The 20,743-nt window shown below is 44.2% G+C and overlaps 1 protein-coding gene and 1 long non-coding RNA gene across 5 annotated transcripts in view; one reads left to right on the forward strand and one right to left on the reverse strand.

The window, feature by feature from the left end:
* The window catches only part of LOC311608685, a 34,060-nt gene extending 18,525 nt beyond the window's left edge, over window positions 1–15,535 (reverse strand). Inside the window, exons 1-3 of the long non-coding RNA XR_014783080.1 lie at window positions 15,445–15,535; window positions 8,319–8,401; window positions 6,819–6,897 (exon numbers count right to left, since the gene is read on the reverse strand). This is a non-coding gene — a long non-coding RNA (uncharacterized lncRNA). The remainder of the gene's footprint in view (window positions 1–6,818; window positions 6,898–8,318; window positions 8,402–15,444) is intronic.
* Window positions 15,129–20,743, forward strand: part of ST3GAL6 (ST3 beta-galactoside alpha-2,3-sialyltransferase 6) — a 55,208-nt gene continuing 49,593 nt past the window's right edge. Inside the window, exon 1 of one of the 4 annotated variants that reach the window (XR_014783067.1) lies at window positions 15,129–15,552. The gene's annotated coding sequence lies outside the window, so the exon portion shown is untranslated. Of the gene's footprint in view, window positions 15,553–15,573; window positions 15,948–20,743 lie in introns of those variants that run through there. The other 3 variants (XM_084801256.1, XM_084801252.1, XM_084801253.1) reach the window with 3 other exon arrangements.

The following is a 20,743-nucleotide window of genomic DNA, read 5'->3' on the forward strand; positions in this document are numbered from 1 at the left end:
GAGAGGAATTTAGGGAAAAAAAAAGACATATAAATAGGGAAGAGATGAAGATAAGAGGGAATGGAGAGTGAATTGATCAGGTATTTAATATGGACACATAAAAATAACACACCCAATCCATTATTTTATATAATTAAAATATTCTGATTTAAAAAATTGTCTGGTATGATAGCATATGCCTATAATTACAGAATTTGGAAGGTTGATCCATGAAGACCTTTAGTTAAAGAGAAACCTCAGCTGTATACAGAGGTCCAGGCCAGCCTGAGCTGTATATGCCTCAAAAGAGTAGGAGGGGTGCAAGCTAGTGAGATAGCTTAGTGACAGAGCACGCACCCAGCATGCAACAGGCCCTCTGTTCCATCCCTAGCACATATAAATAAATAAATAAATAAATAAATAAAATGCTATACTCACGCATTAAAATCTTTGACCACTGACATCTCACACCAGCAAAAGAGGAGAGGGCCCCTGACTTCCCGTTTGTGCTATTTATTTATTTAGATATAGTTTTCCACTATATAGTCCAAGCTAGCTTCTGAAGCTCACAAGCCACTGGTCTCAGTCTACCCACACTAGACCCTAGTTATCTTTTTAAGAGGTAAGAAAAAGATTTCCCAAATGTTTTCTTCTCCTGCTTCGTTGGCAATAGTTCCCCATGCCTGTTCCTAACCTCAGATGACAAAGGAAATGGTTACCACAGGATAGCTCAGGTTGGCACTGATTTACACTTAGTGTCTGCAAGAAAGCCCAGGCTACCTTAAAGTTTATGTGGTAAAGATCCCTGGAACCAGTGGTTTTGTGTTGACAAAGATGAAGGCAGTTTGCTTTGGTTGGCAACCTATGCTAGCAAGAGTTCATATTATTCTTGAAAAATATTTTTTTGGCTAAAAAAAAACCAAAAACCCAGCATATGTGGAAAAATAATGTCTCCCAAAGCTGACTCTATCCTAATCCTTAGAAGCAGTGAATATACTACCTCTTATGGCCAAGAGAATTTTGCAGAAGCGATTCAAGTTTAAGACCTTGATAGTTAGCCAGGTGGAGCCGATGCCTTCAGAGTCCTCTTAAAGAGCAACAGGGCTTGACTTCAGTGACGGAGACAAGAGGAACTATGCTTCTGGCTTTGGAGGTATAAAAAGACGTGACCTAAGGAATGCAGATGGTCTCTCATCTGGGAAAGTCAAGGAGCAGACCACCACTGTGGCCTCCAGATGAGCAGACGTAACATCACAGGCCATAAATGGAATCTCAGCAAGCATCTGCAATCTGAATCTTCTTCTCCCATGTTGCTTATCAAAGCAGAAAACCCAACATTTGGACTTCTGTATGTCCAGTGACCAGTACATCAGTGTGCTGGGTGTGCAATGGGTTCTCCTATAAATGTGTAAGTGAATGAAACCATTATATTCACACCAAATTCCGTTCTCATAGCCAATGCACATTCTCCTACACTATAAAGTTTCTCTGGAAATGAGTAAAATTGGGTTAAGTACCAAAGAATTTCTGTTGCAATAATTTGTTTAAAAAAAAAAAAGCTAAGCCAGGTGTGGTGGCGCAGGCCTGTAGTCCCAGCACTCTGGGAAGCACGGGCATGAAAATCTCTGTGAGTTCAAGGCCAGCCTGGTCTACAAAATGAGTGCAAGCTACAAAGGTCTACAAAGCGCGTCCAGAACAGTCAAGGCTACACAGAGAAAAAAAAAGTTAGAGTTTTGTACATGTTAGAACGAGGACGAGCTGGCTAGCAGAGAGAAGGTCATTTTAGCCACTAGACTAAACAGGGACAAAAATCTTTTCTGTGGATTCTGACCTAAAATAATGACCAATGACAGTAAACATTTGGTACAATAAAATATTAGGGAATGGTAGTATACGTGTTTCCAAGAACAATAAATAATGGTTGATATTAAACTTGGTTCTGCAAGTCTGCCACACAATGTGTTTCTAAACATAGTTCTCATGAAGTGACTTTCATATGAAAATTTTTATATTCTTGGCTGATTTCTTAAGAAGATTCCAGACCACATGGTTCTCTAATTGGATATATAAAGAACCAAATCTGGGGGGAAAACTGTTTTCGTTTTCTCTTTTACTTTTTAAGAAACATTTTATTTCATATCTTTTCTTTTCTTTTCTTTCAAGACAGGGTGTAATTGCTCTGGGTGTCCTGGAACGCTCTTTGTAGATCAAGCTGGCCTGGAACTCACAGAAATCCGCCTGCCTCTACCTTCCCAGTGTTGGCATGCATGCTTATTTTCTGTCCTTAGGAGATAGAGACAAGGTGTTAGCATACCTGCCCCCAGGCTGCCTAGTAACCTATAACAGCATCACCTGCTGGCTACAGGTGTGTCCCTGCCTGGGCTATAAAAAGGGCAAACCCACCTTTGTTTCTGAAAAAGAAACAAAGAAACCTAACATACATGTCCCTCATTTCAACCGTGTTAAAATTAGATTTGTCTAACTCTTAGGTAGAGTTCAACGTCTTTCCTTATTGCTGCTATTGAGTGCTGGGAGTTTCAGGCTCCCTTCTAAGCGGAAGGGCCATGGCTAAGGTGGCCGGCTTCTTCTTTACCCTCCTGACATGAGACAAAAGCCAGAGAGCTTGAATCAGTGGTTCTCAACCTTCTGCTGCTGCGACCCTTTCATACAGTTTCTCATGCTGTGCTGACCCCCAACTATCACGTTATTTCATTGCTACTTTATAACTAATATTTCTACTCTTAGGAATCATAATGTAAGCCCGGCGTGGTGCCACACGCCTTTAATCCCAGCACTCGGGAGGCAGAGCCAGGCAGATTGGTAAGATTTCCAGGCCTGGTCTACAAATCGTGTCCAGGACAGCCAAGGCTACACAGAGAAACCCTGCCTAGAAGAAAAACAAACAAACAAACAAACAACATAAAAAAAGAATCACAATGTAAATATCTGATATGCAGGATATCTGATATGTGAACCAGGGCGGGGTGGGGGGAGGGGCCTTAAGGCAAAGGCTTTTTTTTTTTTTTTTTTTTTGGTTTTTCGAGACAGGGTTTCTCTGTGTAGCCTTGGCCATCCTGGACTCACTTTGTAGACCAGGCTGGCCTCGAACTCGAACTCACAGCGATCCACCTGCCTCTGCCTCCCGAGTGCTGGGATTAAAGGCGTGCGCCACCACACCCGGCTAAGGCAAAGGCTTTTAAACTGTGGTCCCCCACCAGCGGGCCCCCTGCTCACAAGCTGCCTTAACAAGTGCAAGGCCTGCTCAGGACATGCTGTCCAGCAGTTCTGGGCCAACCAACCCTTCGGACTTTCTTCAAACTAAGCAGCCCTAAGTTAGGAGAGGAAAATTCATCGGTTGCTTTAAAATCAGTTGTCTTCTGGAAGAATCTGGATGCTTTGACTTTCCGAATCCCCATTCTGCTTTCAGAAGGTCTTTTTCTCTGTCTGCCACATGTGTGTTTCCTCACCCTAATAAATACCTTTCCCCTTTAATTCTTTAGCTGGCAGAGAAGATACACCTGACCAAGATCCCTAGACATTATCACTTTTTCTGTATTACTATAACTATAATACTTATTATTTTACTCATTGCATGTTTCTAGCAGTGTGTCCTGGTTGGAGGCACTGTGAGAACTCAATATTTTGTTATGCCCAGATGGCTAGATCCTCAAAGACCACCAGGAGTCCCAAGCCATATGCAAAAGCAAGGGGCCTTTATTTCTGCACAAGTTCAGTGTGCAGGGATCACCATTTAGACAAAATTGCCATCCCAAGGTGAGCTCGCAGGCTATTTTTAAAGGCATTCAGGGGAATCCCAAGGAAGGGTTTGGTGACCTTTAAAATGATTGGAGCACTCAAATTGAAAAAGCTCGGACAAGACTGGAAAGGTGTGGGCAACATTAGTCAGCTGTCATGAGTTAATCATAAGACAAAAGATTTCTAGCCGGTAAACTAACCTTGAGAAATTTTACCTTCTGCAGACCAGGTGGCTAGGCCATCCCTGATTGGCTGCCTGTTATCTGTGGTATTCCCAGTAACCACTGAGCTCATTACTGAAGAATGGAGGCTCAGGCCTACTCTGAGCTAACAAGAAACTAAAGCCTGTCATGGAGTCGGCTAGATTTAGTTAACCAGGCCTCCTCATCTTTCTTGCCTCAAAATCCTTTATTATTGTTATTATTTTTTATTTTTTGTTTTTTTGTGACAGAATTTCTCTGTGTAGCCTTGGCTGTCCTGGAACTGCTTTGTAGACCATGCTGGCCTCGAATTTACAGAGATCCGTCTGCCTTTGCCTCCTGAGTGCTGAGATTAAAGGTGTGAGCCACTTCAAAATCTTTTATTAGCCGGGCATGGTGGCGCACGCCTTTAATCCCAGCACTTGGGAGGCAAAGGCGGGAGGATCGCTGTGAGTTCGAGGCCAGCCAAGGCTAACACAGAGAGACTCTGTCTCACAAAACAAAAATCTTTTATTATTGGAACTCAAAATTAGTAACTCTCACAGGACAGTGTGGGAAAGGCTACTTAAAGTGTTGATTCCTTCTTGAACTAAAAGCCTCAGACTATGGTTTTCTGCAGTAGGCTGTTCCCAGGAATAACCAGCCAAAAAGAAAAAGAAAAAGAAAGAAAGGAAGAAAGAAAGAAAGAAAGAAAAAGTGCTAGTTTGAAATGAAAAAGAAACGAGCAAGTCATTACTTTATGAAGCTTAAAGATTCTGTATTACAATGTATGTGGCGGGGCTGTAGAGAAAAATAGAAATCATGTCACATGGTAGATCCATGTGAAAGGTTTATTAGGGAAGGGAATGCAGAGACAGTCTCTGGAGACATATGAGGGAAAGAGGAGCAGAGGGATGGGAGGAGTTCCCTTTATAAATCAGCCTAGCCCATGCATAAGATGCTTAGGAGGTACACACGTGGCTTTGGGGACCTGGATCCTGCCAGCTGGTGGCGACTTTTTTCCAATGACATGCTTCCAGGGTGGCTTTGGGGTTGCCTGTTTTCCCACCGTCATCAGAACCTTTTGGTATGGCTGTATTGCTGCCTGTTGACTTGCATTCTGTAAATAATTTTCTTCGCTACAAGGCCCAGGTCCACGGAGGGCTTCCCCATGAGAAGCGTCCCACCCCTTTTCACCTGCTGTCACATGATGCTTTGTGCTGTGGCTTTGGCCCAACTGGGGATCTAGGCTTGATCTCGGCTCCATTACTGTTTTTGTTGTTTTGTTTTATCTCAGTCATACTTACCTGCCAGGCTTATTGCCAAGTCTCCTCCCTCACACCCAGTGCTTGACTGACACCTGAGGTCTGTCTGGCTGAGACTTTTTCTTCTTCCTTACTGGGCTTGTGCGGACAGATGTGTGGTCAGATGACGAAGAGTCCTCAAATCTCTTTATGTTGTTTCACTCACCACTGCTGTAAATATTTTTCCATCTCGAGGAAGTAACGCAAACTTTGCACTTGTTTTGGTGGCCTAGTGACTTTTTGTTAGAGCGAAAGAAAAGTTTTCAGGTATATGGGCGTTAACCCAATGTGTGGTGTTTTTTGTTTAAAAGCTCGAAAAGAAAACCAGGTGAACTGAGTCTGGAACCGTGGTCTACCGTTTGGTTTGGTTTGGGAGAATGAGAGTTGAACTCAGGAACAGGAGGCTGTTCAAGAGAGAGTGGTGTGGAGAGAACGTAAGGGAAGAAAGGAAGGGGAAGGGGCTGTTGAAGAAGTTGGCCTTAGGCTGAGCAGTAGAAAGGTAAATTGTCGGTCTCTAAATAATCAGCCCCAGGGTTGGAATCTCAGCAGGGAAGCCTTGGGGAAGCAAAGGAATGCTAAGTGAGAAAAAGCACAATTGAAATGCAGACAAGGCAATCAATCAGCAAGGGGCAGGCTGGAAGGCTCCTTCTGTCAGGAGCCAGTAGCCCTTAGACCACAGGTTCTGCAGGCAATTGATTCTCTCTTTGTCTAACTGCCCTGGCACAGAGCACACCCGTGTCTGGCAAACAGCTGGCACATGTTAAACATATCATGGGTATGGAGTGTGCAAATGACACGAAGGATGAATATTTGGCGGATTGGGGGAAAGAAGGGTAAAACCAGGATGACCAGAGATTTCACAGGTAAGGAGTGAGGTGGATGGAGAGTTGGCACTATAAGGCTAGCAGGGCAGGAAGGCTAAAGAGATGGCTTTTAGACTTGTTGACACAGCAAAGCACATAGAACAAGCAGGCTACTGCTAAGTACACGCTGAACAGAATGCAGAAGATTTAGTTAACAAAGTAGTCTCTATGGCTGGAAGTGCACCTTCCAAGAGATGGCAGGTAGAGAGAAAATGTGAGTGGAGATAACACACACCTCTTTTCTTAAGCCATGTATGAGTGAGCCTCTGAGTCATACCAGAAAAGTGAATTAGAGACAAGTTTTAAATACCCAATATTGACATTTTATTACTTTCTAGCCCAAAATTTTGTCTCTATGATTGAGAGATATTGTAACAGCAGGACTCTTGGCTCTAAAGGGCAGAGGAAAAGTCAGAATATTTACTACCTTTGTCATCTACAGTCTGTATAAAGAAATATGCTATCAGTTATACAAAAATTGGAACATACAAAAATCTCAGCGATAGTTGACCTAGTTAAAAGGCATTAATTTATCATGTGATAAGCTCAGAGGCATATAATTAAACTCTGACTACTCCCATTTGTTTTGGCAGGCAAAATCACAAGCACATAGACTTCTTTTTAGGTCCTTAGACAAGCATACAGAAGGTCTTCCATTTTATGGGACAATACTAAAATAATGGTATAAGTTAAAGCTACCAGTATTTGCAGGTGGATGTCAGTACACCAACACTTACTTAATTGGCTTGTGACAGTTTGCAGTCCTTTTGCTAATATGCAGGATTTACAGAAATTGTCCTTCTTAGGGTGCAATGGCTATTTAGAGAGAGAGAGAGAGAGAGAGAGAGAGAGAGAGAGAGAGAGAGAGAGAGAGAGAGAGAATAAAATGTTAACAATACCCCAAAAGCTAAAACTAAGAAACAGATTCCGGGGGTTGGAGAGATAGCTCAGAGGTTAAGAAGACTAGTTGTTCTTCCAAAGGTCCTGAGTTCAATTCCCAGCAACCACATGGTGGCTCACAACCATCTATAGTGAGATCTGGTGCCCTTTTCTGGTCTACATGTAGGCAGAATACTGTATAAGTAATAAATAAATAAATCTTTAAAAAAAGAAGCAGATTCCTCCTTTGTCATTAGTAAACAGCTATCATACTGATTTCTACTTACTTATACTTCAGATTTTTGCAACTGGTGGAGTAGTCAGTTTGGGATGCCATTGAAAAGCATCATCTCACAAACTGGGTAATTTACAGACAACTGACACTTAGTTCCAGAAGCTGGAAGTCTGAGTTGAGGGAGACATCACAAACAGGGCCTACTGAATGCCTTTTTTGGTTTTTGTTTTTTTTTGTTTTTTGTTTTGGTTTTTTGAGACAGGCTTTCTCTGTGTAATAGACTTGGCTGTCCTGTCCTGGACTTACTTTGTAGACCAAGCTGGCCTCGAACTCACAGAGGTCCGCCTGCCTCTGTCTCCCAAGGGCTGGGATTAAAGGCATGCGCCACCACGCTCATCTTCTGAATGCCTTCTTTCTGGCTGCAGTCAGCTGCCTAGTGGCCTTTCATGGTATAGGTGAGGAAGTTCTCTGAGACCCCTTTCACAAGAACATTAATTTTCATGCATGGTGGCTCCAACCTCACTGCGCAATTGAAGATCTATAACCGTACCTCTTAATACCTTCACACTCAGAGTTAGGGTTCAACTCATGAACCTGCCGGGGGCACGGCACATTCCATTACAAACGCTTCTGGGTATCTCTCCCTCTGATCTCTTAGCCATGTCTTATCTTGCAGTGAACACTTGCAGGTAAGGAGTAGAGATGCTCAGGCATTGGGCTTCCTCTTTCTGGGGAGCCCCTGGACTCTTCCTCTGTGATGGGTTGCTGCTGTACCCTAAGAATAGGAACCACGCCTAAAGGGTAGTTATGGCACTGGACCTGCCATGAGGAGGGGTGGCTGCTTATATTAGTCTATGTTTTATTCATCCTTGGAGAAAACATTCTGAGTTAGGAGAGCTGGTCGTGGAACAATGGGAACGAGAAATGACTAATTCCTTTTTACTCTATAATTGTGTGCTCAATACCAGAGACTCATCTGAGTTTTACAGGATCCCTAGTTATAAATATTTACCAGAAATGTCATACTCCAGAATGGCAGATACTGCCTTTTCTCATATGAATCACTGGTTGAACAATAAGACATTGTATCATAGGTATGAAATAAGGGCTTTTAATACTTAACCTGGTATCATCCCATTGGTGACACATGTTAGCTGCTGATCTTTCTGTAAATTATTTAAGTTCTTTGAATGTCCAATTTACCACCTGAAAAAATGGGGATAGTGGTAGTTAGCCTACAAAATTTCTACATGTAATAACGTACATAAAGAGCCAGGCGTGGTGGCACATGCCTTTAATCCTAAGAGGCAGAGGCAGAGGCAGAGGCAGAGGCAGAGGCAGAGGCAGAGGCAGAGGCAGGTAGATCTCTGTAATTCCAAGGCTAGCATGGTCTACAAAGTGAGCCCAGGACAGCCAGAGCTGTTACACAGAAAAACAAAAACAAGAACAAAAAAGTACATAAAGGAATATAATAAATGTTAGCTTACATTTGAGTGTATCCTGTAACCAACCCCACTAGTTGTTTCTTCTTTGACCACCCTCTTTTTATCTTAAAAAAAAATTTATTTGGCTGGGTGTAGTGATGCATACCTTTAATCCCAGCACTTGAGAGGCAGAGGCAGGCGGATCATTGTGAGTTCGAGGCCAGTTTGGTTTTCAAAGTGAGTCCAGGACAGCCAGGAGTACGCAGAGAAACTCTGTCTTGAGAAACACACACACACACACACACACACACACACACACACACACACACACACACACATATATATATATATGTTTGTTTTTCTGTGTAACAGCTCTGGCTGTCCTCGACTCACTTTGTAGACCATACTAGCCTTGGAATCACAGAGATCTACCTGCCTCTGCCTCTGCCTCTGCCTCTTAGGATTAAAGGCATGTGCCACACACATGTGTTCTATCTGCATGTATAACAGAAGAAGGTATCAAATTAGATGGTCATGAGCCACCAAGTGGTGGCTGGGAATTGAACTCAGGACCTCTGGAAGAACAGACAGTGCTCTTAACCACTGAGCCACCTCTCCAGCCCCCTCCTCTTTTTATCTTAAGGGGTAATGGAAGGAAGCTCGGAGGGATCCAGGCATGCACAAGGAGCAGGTTCTGGTAGATACTCCAGTAACAACCTTGTATTTAGTCAACACCTCCCAGCAGTCAAGAGGCCTTCTAATAAATATAAGGATACTGGGGTAAATACAAGGTATTGTGAAAATTTACTTCAAGTTTATATATGGGTAAGTCCCTCTGATTCTAAGACTCATACAGGAGACACCCTGAATGCTGACATGGTCAAAGTTCCGATGATTGATGTTGCACACAGTTCTTTACCACATCAGCTGATGTCTAGTTCTCTCTGACAGGTGACTCCCCTTTCTTAACAAAACAAAAAAGAAACAAAAAAAAAAAAAAAACAAAAAAAAATCAAATTTGGGACTGTGGATTACATCATACCTGTAATGCCAGGGCTTGGATAGTGGAGGAAAGAGAATTTGGAATTCAAGGCTAATTTTGGCTGTATAATGAGTTTGAGGCCAGACTGGGTTTCACGAGACCCTGTTGAAGAGGAGAAGAAAGAGGGGAAGGAAGAGGAGGGAGAAGAGGAGGAAGAGGAAAAGGAGGCAGCTGCTGCTAGTGGTTGCAGAAGTAACAGCAAAACAAAACAAAAAATATAAACACAGGTAAAATTGCATTAGGTATGTTCCTAAGCACTTGGATGCTTAGATACCTAAAGTGAAAAAATGCTTTTTGAGTAAATAAACAAAGAACTCTTTCTTTTTCAGTTACAAAAGTTAAGAGGTACTTGTGAAACTCAAATATCCAGAATTTTTTTTTAATAAAATAGGATAAGTCCAGCTTTGTCAGCTACTTATGAGAGATAAAGAAAGGTATAGACTAATACTGTTAAGTATTAATAAACTAGGTAAAGGCCAGGCATGATGGTGCATGCCTTTAATCCCAGCACTCGGGAGGCAGAGGTAAGTCATCTCCGTGAGTTTGAGGCCATGTTGGTCTACGAAGTGAGTCCAGGACAGCCAAGGCCACACAGAGAAACCCTGTCTCGAAAAATCAAAACCAACCAACCAAACAAACTAGATAAATATTCAACACAGAGGCATTTGTAACACTTTTTTTTTCTGTTTTGTTTTTGTTTTGTTCTTTTCCAGACAGGGTTTCTACGTGTAACCTTGGCTGTCCTGGACTTGCTTTGTAGACCAGGCTGGCCTCGAACTCACAGTGATCCACCTGCCTCTGCCTCCCGAGTGCCACATTTGTAACAGTTTAAAAGAACATGGGCCATAGGACCAAAGTAGAAATCAGAGCGAGGCTCCACCACCTCCCTCCCCTCTCCTGAAGAATGCCTCTTTCGTAACTGAATAAAAGCTCTGAGCAAGGCGCCTTGTGTGTTGCTGGTTTGGGGATTGCCTCCCTCCTCCAACCTTAGGAAGGGATCCTGGTATTTCCTAGTTTTTGTGAAGAAGAGCTGCACAGTAACCAGAAAGGTTGTCCCTGTGTTGGTCAGGGTAGCTAGGCACCCTCTTAGGGATGTAAGCCCCCTCCCCCTCCTCCCTGCCTCCTCAATTGTAGCCTGTCTGCTGAATTGAGGCCAAACTGTCTTCTAAGGGGCACTTTAAGGGAGAATTTGAAATCCAGCCTGAAGTAACTTGTGATTTTGATAGCAATCACCAAATGGTTCTCTCAAAAGGAAGTGCCACTGTGTAGTTATGTGGATTTTTTTTCCTGACATCTTTTTGACAAAACTGGACCTCAGAAACTTTTTAGAGCCTATAAAATTTATTTCTGGTTGTTTATTTTTTTAATTAAACATTGTTTGCATATAAGACCATTAAGGAGCTGGACTGGGTGGCGCACGCCTTTAATCCCAGCAGAGGCCAGAGGCAAGAGGCAGAGGCAGGCGGATCGCTGTGAATTCAGAGGCCAGCCTGGTCTGCAAAGCAAGTCTAGGACAGCCAAGGCTACATAGAGAAACCCAGTCTCAAAACAAAAACAAAAACAAAAAACAAAAAACAGACGAAAAAAAAAAAAAAAGAAAGAAATTTAAGGAGGAGACAGTTCAGTCATTAATAGCACTTGCTGCTCTTTCAGAGACCTCAGTTCAGTTCCCAGAACCCACATGGTGAATTACAACCCATCTTAAGCCCAGTTCCAGGGGAATTAAGTGCCCTCTCTGGTCTCCTTGGGCACCATGTACATATGAAGTGCACTTACATACAGACCAGCAAAACACTAGGGCTGTTGGTATAACTCAGACAAATGCTACAAGGTCCATCACAGATGAGGAAGTTTGCTACAGGACGTGGCACATGTCAGCTGTGAATGACACTCAATCTGTCCCGCTCAGCCTGCAGCTCTTCTCTCCTGGAGGTCATTTGGCTGCCTGTGATTATTTGACCAGAGCCTAAATGCTGGAGCTGTGGGTTGAATGCAAAACAGTGAATTGTTTGATGAATATTGACATTCAAAAAGCATATAGAACCATCCAAGTCCGAGGACATTGAACCCAGAGATGGCTGGCAAGATGGCTGAGTAGGTAAAGGTATTTGTGTCCAAGCTTGATCCTCAGGTCTGTGTAATAGCAGGACAGAACTGACTCCCCAAGCTGCTCTCTGGTGCCCACGTGCAGTGCTTGCACACACATACAAAATAAATAAATGTAATTAAAAGAACATTGGGAATTTTATGCATTCGTGAACCATTTTATTATTTATCTGAATTACTTGTTATGAAGGCTGTGTCTTAAGGGTTTAATTTTTTTATGAATCCATAAATCTTTGTATTTCCTGGATATTAACCTATTTCTTATTAAGTAGCAATGGTTTCCTGTTTGTATTAGTTATAGTTTCCACCAACCAGATATTCCACATGTTACATGCCTGGGAAGTGTTAGGATTGTTCTCTAGTTTGTAGAGGGAGGGAAAAACCTGGTTCTTGAGACTAAGTTATTTACAACGTTCAAAACTGTGGTTGGAGTGTTCAATACAAGGACACTCTCATTTATGGAGTAAAAATGTCTATAGATTCAAATTCCTTTTGTGTGTATGTGTGTGTATGTGTGAAATCTTCAAACTGGCAAAATTATTACAGCAGATACTTACCCATGCAGGTGAGACCCTGGTCTGATGGTGTTTGGGAAAGTGTGGTGCTTCCATAAAAACCTAAGTTCTTTGCTAGTGTAATAGCTTTCCCACATTGTAGTCATAGCTATAAGTCATAATACAGATGGTTAAGGCACTGTGGCTTACTCTTTCTGAGAAGCACTTGCAGTCAGAATTAATGCTCATGGGAGACAAGACCCCATGGCAGTTAGAAGATGGAACTGGCAGCATCTTCCCTTAAGCTAAAGAAGGATTAAATGGAAATAGAATCAGCTTGGTCAGTCAGTCTCAGCCTTGGAGGATATAGTATTTAAAAGTCAACAGCTTAGAGCCAGGTGTGGTGGCGCACGCCTTTAGTCCCAGCTCTTAGGAGGCAGAGGCAGGTGGATTTCTGTGAGTTCCAGGCTAGCCTGATCTACAAAGTGAGTCTAGGAGAGCCAAGGTTGCACAGAGAAACCCTGTGGAAAACCAAAAAAGAAAAAGAAGAAAGAAACACCAAAATAAACAAACAAACAAATAATAAAATAAAACATAAAAATAAATAAATAAATAAATAGAAACAATAAAAGAAAAAAGAAAGCTTTGAGGTATAGGATTGGGAGAGGACACAGGGTCTGGACTTCCTTCCACCCTTATGGGTTTTTGTTTTATTTTGTTTTTAAGATTTGTTTATATATTATGTATATAGTGCTCTGTCTGCATGTACACCTGAAGGCCAGAAGGGGGCATCAGATCACATTGCAGATGGTTGTGAGCCTCCATGTGGTTGCTGGGAATTGAACTCAGGACCTTTGTAAGAGCAGTTAGTGCTCTTAACCTCTGAGCCATCTCTCTAGCCCAAGGGTTTCTTTCATTCTTTTTTCTCTCTCTTTCTTTCTTTCTTCTTCTTCTTCTTCTTCTTCTTCTTCTTCTTCTTCTTCTTCTTCTTCTTCTTCTTCTTCTTCTTCTTCTTCTTCTTCTTTTTGGTTTTTCAAGATAGGGTTTCTCTGTGTTGCCCTAGTGGTCCTAGACTCACTCTGTAGACAAGGCTGGCCTCAAACTCCCAGCGATCTGCCTGCCTGCACCTCCTGAGTGCTGGCATTAAAGGTGTGCATCACCACGCTTGGCCCACCCTTGTGTTTTAATTTGCACTAAAATGTTTATATTGTTTCACTCCACAGTTAATCAAAACGGAAGCAAGTGAAGGGAGCAACTACCTGGCTAACATCACACAGCAGGCAGCATTCCAAGGTAGGTGAGCAGCTGTTCCTGCCAGCTTTCGCAGCCTTCTCCCTTAGTATCTTTCTTTGCAGATTAAAAAATGTAGTGGGCTGGGCTTAGTGGCGCACGCCTTTAATCCCAGCACTCGGGAGGCACAGGCAGGCAGATCGCTGTGAGTTCGAGGCCAGCCTGGTCTATAAAGTGAGTCCAGGACAGCCAAACCTACACAGAAAAACTGTCTCAAAAAACAAAGCAACAACAACAACAACAAAAAGTAGCCATATGGGGCTGAAGAGAAGGCTCAGAGGTTAAAAAAATACTCTCTGCTTTTCCAGAGGTCTCAAGGTCAATTCCCAGCAACTACATGGTGAATCACAAGAAAAACTAGGAGTATTCATGCAGTATCAGCGGTTGGAAGGATAAGGCAGGATTGTCATGAGTCAGAGAAGCCAGCCTGGGTTATACAGCAAGATTTAAAAGGCCCTGTTTAAAAAAACAAAACAAAACAAAACAAAAAATGCCCTGTATAGCAGCAGCAGCAGCAACACACACACACACACACAAGTGTAGGTATGCCCCTCCACAACAACAACAACAACAACAACAACACCACACACACACACACACACAAGTGTAGGTATGCCCCTCCACCACCACCACCACCACCACCACCACCACCACAACAACACCACACACACAAGTCTAGGTATGCCCCTCCACAACAACAACAACAACAACAACAACAACAACACACACACACAAGTCTAGGTATGCCCCTCCACAACAACAACAACAACAACACACACACACACAAGTCTAGGTATGCCCCTCCGCATCCCACCACTACATAGATGGGCACTCCCAGTACTTCAGAGTCTGAAAAAAGGGGACCACACCAGCCTAGATTACACAGGGAGGTGCTGTCAAAATCCAATTGAATACACAAAACCTAGAGGATCAGAAGAGATAAAACACAACTCAGTTTTAATATTGAAGATCATGAAGAGAACAAGAAGGAACTCAGCAGAAACGAAAAGTATATGGGAATTCTCCACAAATTTTTATCTAGATGGAGAAACTCCAGGAATCTTTTTGACTGCCCTGCTGTCCCAAGAGCCAAGCTTATAATTACACAATCTATGTCAAAGTCAACTTGTAGAAAGGGGAGAGACTATGAACGATCTGTGCTACTTGTTGGTATAATTACGAAAAAAAAAATAAGAAAAATACCAGAGGTTCCATCAGAGATGAGGGACTTTGTTACAGGACTTGGTGCATGGCCAGCTTTGAATTACACTCAACTCCTTTCTTCCTAGTCTGGAGCTCTCCTCTCCTGGGGGGCCATTTGATTGCATGTGATTATTTGATCAGAGCCCAAAGGCTGGAGCTGTGAGTTGAATGCTAAACAATGAATTATTTGACAAACACTGAAATTTAAAAAGCATTCAGAGTTAAGCAAGTATGAGGGCATTATTCAGACAGACTTCTTATTAGGGAGAGCTACAGAAAGAAAAGAGGAGAAGGGAGGAAGGGAGGGAGGGAGGAAGGAAGGAAGGAAAGGAGGAAGAGAGGAAGGGAAGTAGAGAGGAAAGGAAGGAAGCCCCACTCCTTTAAAGATAAAAAATGTACTACATGTCTACAGCTATTTCTTTTAACACTAACACTTTTGTCTTTGAAGACCAGAGTCAGGAAACGGTGTAGCTTTGTGAACACCCCTCCCTTTCTGCTAGGGACCAAAATGCCCGCTGTGTCTGATGTCACAGACAGTCCAGGCTGCGACCAAACTGTGTTGATTTCTGCCTCCTGTAAGCACCGGGAAGGAGAATACCTCAGAACCTCCCGCCTTTGCTCCCGTGGATTTCCAAACAAACCGGGGCGGGATGGGAGTGTCTTCTTGGCTCTGGAAGTCAATCCTCCTACCTTGTCCTGAAGCTACCCGCCTCACTTTCCCGGCCCTCCGTCACCAGTGATTTTCCTGTCCTGGACTCCAGGCGAGAGCGAGCGGCTGGTGACCGCCCCGCCCTAAAGGTAGGAACCTGGGAGCGCGCCTGCCGCCCCCGGGGGTCTCGGAGCCCTTCTCCAGTCTCCCGGCTGCACTTTCGGCGCGAACTTGGGGGAGGCGGCCACCGTGCATCTGGCGCCGGCGACAAGGAGGAGCTTCCCGCAGCGTCGCACGCAGCGGCCAGGGACGCGGAGCCGGGTGCCGGCGGGCGGTGAGGGGACCGGTGGCCGTCTCAGACTCCCGGCGACACGGCGCCCTGCTCCGCTCTTTCCGGCCACCCCCGTGTCCGTGCCACCTTGCTCAGGCTTCCGCTCGCAGCCGGCTCGGGGACCCGATGCGGCAGACGCCGCGGGACAGACAGAAGCGCGCTGCGGAGAGCCACGCACATGCCTCTGTGGTCGCCGCGCCCGGGCCTCGGCCGGTAACTCTCTGCCGCTTGGCTGTGGGTCAGCTTGGCTAGGGGTGCGGGGAGACTACGTTCCCCACCCAGCGGGAGGCTGGTGGGGTGCTGCCCAGATACTGGGGTTCTGCAACCGCTTGAGAGTAGAGAAAGGCACTCTGCGCGCTCTCGGCCCCTTCGTCCCCTGCCATTGCCCCAGAGCAGTGCGGGAACTACAGCCCCCCCCCCCCCCGCCCCCAGACCCTCTAGCCAACCTGGTGTGCGGGGGCTGTCCTGTAGGGTCCTGGAGCTGCTAGGGAGGACCCCGGGAATGTAGCGGCCAGGAGCGCGGGGACACTGCTCTCCTTGGTCGTCCCGGAATCTGTGAGCTGGGAGGCCGACAGGGGTGCATGGTTCCTTGCTCACCATTGTTTGTGAAAGGGTCTGTAAGCGTGGAGAGGCGAGAAGGTTCTTTTTTTTTTTTTTTTTTTTTAAACAAACTAAGTTTCCCAAGAAATCCTCCTTGCCATAATAAAACTAAACCTAACAAAATACCAAGGCAGTTTGGAGCCAAGGGCTACAGTGAGAAAACTGCAGTTTTGGCTGCTGTGAATTTTTAAGAGAGAGAGGAAAAAAACCTTTGCTGTTTTGCGGTTTTTGCCTTGGGAGCTCCCATAGACTTACTTCAGCTCCCTCCTTAGGTGCTGTTATTTTGGGCGAGTTAAAAGAAAAATCTATAAAAAGCCATTTCTAGAAACCAAAGAAACTCGAAGCGCCTTTTAGGATCTCCAGAGGAAGCCGGGAGAAGGGCAGGCTTGGGGGTGAAGATTTTTCTTTAAAGGTAATATGTAAAAATTGTGTGGGAGTGGGGATAGGAAAGGCATGGGTAGGTGCTAGCCTATTAGAAACCACACATTCCAAATTCAGAAGTCAAATTTGTTTTTAGGAGGATCACCTTAGCACCATGATTAGTGGATGGATTAGCAGATCCTTCCTTGCTGCCGTGCCCCATCCTATTGACCTTCAGGCCTCTAACGTTTCCTTAGAGTGCCATGGGCGCCTCTAGTAGACTCCACTGACTGTTTGACTTTCCGGGGTCTTCAAATCCAATTTTCTCTCCCAGCTCCTGACCCACCTTGGAGCTATCTTTTTATTTACACGGTGGTGTTAAATATTTGGGAAGCTCTGATCAAGGTGCCCAGTTATTTTTCATCTAAAAGCATGGTGATTAGATGTTTGTTAATTAGTTTCAGTTGCCGCCTTTAGAAATCACCAAGAATTGCTTTTCAAACCAGGATCAGAAGAAAACAAAACTATATATAGCTGGTTAGTTTGACTTTGAATAAGGACATCTGCTTCAGAGCTTCCTTAGATAACGGCAGCTTTGGATCAAGGAAAATATTTGTATGAATCTGATCTGTTTTTCCAAGCTCCTCCAAGGTTAATGTAGACAAGGCAGAGTGGTCATTCATTGCCTAATAGCCTTTTCCATGAACAAACGTTCTAGCATAGTCCGTGAGTGTTATTTTTAGATCCAATTGTATCCTGATGTACTAGTGATACAACTAAATGGGACTGCAATTGTGAAAATATTTTAGTAGCCTTATGGCAGGTACCTTTTTCCCCCATGTCCAAAATCAATACCAAAAAAAAAAAAAAAGTTGAGAACCAAAGAGCAGATGACCTGACAGAAGAACGCAGTCAAAACACACCAGGCTGTCTTTTGTAAAATTGAAATTCTCCAGTTTCCCATTTCAGAACTCAGTGGCACAGAACTGAATTCCACGGTCCTTCTCTTCTGTCAGAGATATTTCTGTGCTCCACATCTGTGAAGCACAGATGAACACTGCCCTAGTTCCATTTCCATGATCAGCTTCGTCAGCCCAGCATGCAGAGTCCAGGTGGCTTTTGTGGAAATTAGGAATCTTTACCTGCTTCTAGATGGCCACGTCCACTGCAAAGGGCATGGCTGCATGGAGTGAGTGTGGAGTACTCATGCTGATGCCTGGTGTGTTCGCACGAGTCATTTCATTTAATATCCCCAGCAATGCCGGGACAAAAGTTTTAGTCCCATTTTAAAGCTATGACAAGTGAAGACATCTCTAAGCTTGAGTTGTAGTGAGTTCTTTGTTTATGTCTTCACACATGCACAAACAAACACACACACACACACACACACACACACACACACACACACACACACAGAGTTATAGATCGATCAGATTGTTACCTACTTCCTAATTACCACTCACTCCAGAGAGACTTCCTAGAGAGATGTCTTGTATGTTTTGGTGTCCTTTCCCTTTGACACCTTCAGACATTCACTTTGTTTCTATATATTGCAGAGTTTTAATACACCCTTGGATGTAGGATATCTGGCTAGTCTAGGGAACACGCTGTCTCCCTGGGTTATATTCTTTTTTTTTTTTTTTTAGTTTAAATTTATTTTAGATTTATTTAATTTTACTTTTTAAAACATAGTTTATTAATTTATTCATATTACATCTCAATGATTATCCCATCCCTTGTATCCTCCCATTCTTCCCTCCCTCCCATTTTCCCCTTAGTCCCTTCCCCTATGACTGTGACTGAGGGGGATCTCCTCCCCCTGTATATGCTCATAGGGTATCAGATCTCCTCTTGGTAACCTGCTATCCTTCCTCTGAGTGCCACCAGGCCTCCCCATCCAGGGGACGTGGTCAAATATGGGGCACCAGAGTTCATGTGAAAGTCAGACCCCACTCTCCACTCAACTGTGAAGAATGTCCTGTCCATTGGCTAGATCTGGGTAGGGGTTCGAAGTTTTCTGCATGTATTGTCCTTGGCTGGTGCCATAGTTTGAGCAGGACCCCTGGGCCCAGATTCGCCCGTCATAATGATCTACTTGTAGGTTTCTAGGACCCTCTGGGTCCTTCTATTTCCCCATTCTCCCTTGATTCTCTCACCTAGAGTCCCAATAGGAAGTCTTCCCCTCTGTCCCACTTTCCTGGTAAGCGAAGACTGGGACCTGGGTTATATTCTAAACTTCCTTACTTCCCAAAGATAAAGTTTTTCTGAAGTCCCTACTTCCTCCAAGGCCAGCTCTGTCTCGCTTGTGTGTACTCTTCCAGAGACACATCCTCATCCTCCGCAGTAAAATGAACTTTGCTCTTGTGCACGCCTACTGCTGTGGATACTGGCATCCTTCACAGTTCTGAGATAACATTCGTAGGATTCGAAAAGGAATCAGAGGCCAAGAGATGATGGCTCAATGGGTAAAGGTTTGCTATCAAGCCCAAGAGAGATTTATGGGACCCATTATGGTAGAAAGTGAGGACCAATCCCAAAAGTTGAATTATGGCATGGAGCAAGCTTGGTGTGTGGGACAAAATAGTCCACAAAGGCTTGATATATGTGTCAGCTTTTATGGTTCCGTATCAGGGTGTCAGAAACAGGGTTGTCTCACTTTCTGTGGGTGGCAGGAGTGCTCCTGGTAGTGACACCTACCATTGTAATCACTTCAGGGTTGATCAAGAACTTGACTGCTGGTCCCCTCAGGCTAAGGTGTGTGAAGCTGTGAGAGTGAGAGAGAGTGAGAGAGAGTGAGAGAGAGGAAGGAGCAGGAGGATCTGTTTTCTCTCCCGTGTCTGAATTCCTTTTCTTGGTCACAGAGTAAGAGTTGCTAGGCTGTCTTTCCTTGCTACACGTTCTGATCGGTTGCCAGGGGATTTCCTTTCGTGGGAAGCTGGGAAAAAGTGGAAGGAAAGCAACCGGCCCTTAGGAAGTTTTCCTTATCATGAATACTAAAAAAAAAAAAAAAAAAAAAAAAAAAAAAGTCCTGTTCTCTCCATTTCTCTCACCTTCTCATATATGTAGCCCAAGATAAAGTATATAGATGACGTCATTTTTTTCGGTAGCATGTAAACACTTTGAAGACTCTATAATTGTTCATGTGCTTTTTATCTCTTTGAGAATGGAAGTTGTTGTTGTTTCTCTTAGTAGCCCTGTATGTAGCCTTGGCTGTCCTGGACTGTCCTCAGACGCACAGAGATCCGCCTGCCTCCGCCTCTCCGAGTGCCACCACTGCCTGGTTAAGGTTTTAACATGGTGAGAAATAAGGCCTCCAGATGAGATGCAAGAAAGCTAGAGATTTCCCCAAAGCTTTAGGATCATTCTTGCATTCCACGTTGAGGAAGTAGACCTGGAGTTGGTATGAAGGGGAAGGGAGCTGCCCACCCTAAGGGACGAGGCAACAGAGGAAAAAGTAGCTTCCTTTGAATCTTGGGTGCGCTGTCATCCATAAGGTAGGATATTCTTCACGCACAATAAAGATAACTTAGTATGCCTGCATCACAAGAGGTGTTCCAGGAGGATGAAGGGGTGTGTAGGGTAGTGTGTGACAAAACAGAGAAGCCCCCATGTCCTTGTAGAGGTTTGTGAGAATCGGAGTCAGTAACAGAGGAAGAAATAAATGAAAGGCCTGTTTGAGATGGGACGGGTGCAGTGAGGATGATGCGCTGTGGTGCAAGTGACATGTGCTTGAGGGAAGAGCTGTGTGTGGGGGCGGGGCAGAAGGGAGGGCACTGCAGGAAGAGGAAACAGCTACCACCAAGGTTCAGGGAAGTGCATGGATTTGGAGTGTTGGGGAAAGGGAAGGTCAGTATGGGGGAGATTATGGGGTAATGTGTAGCCCTAGAAGAGTGCAAAGAGTGAAGGGGGAGATGGAGTTCAAGATGCAGAAGGGGTGGGGTCGGGGGGACAGATTTTTTTTTTTTATGGTGCCATCAAACCTCTTTGGAAAGTTGCTGGGTGCACTTAATTGGAGCCTCCTTTACCCAGTGAACACTAGATCACGCCCC

The sequence above is a fragment of the Acomys minous genome (genome assembly GCF_964271855.1).
Source record: "Acomys minous genome assembly, chromosome: 11".
Taxonomy (NCBI): Eukaryota; Metazoa; Chordata; class Mammalia; order Rodentia; family Muridae; genus Acomys; species Acomys minous.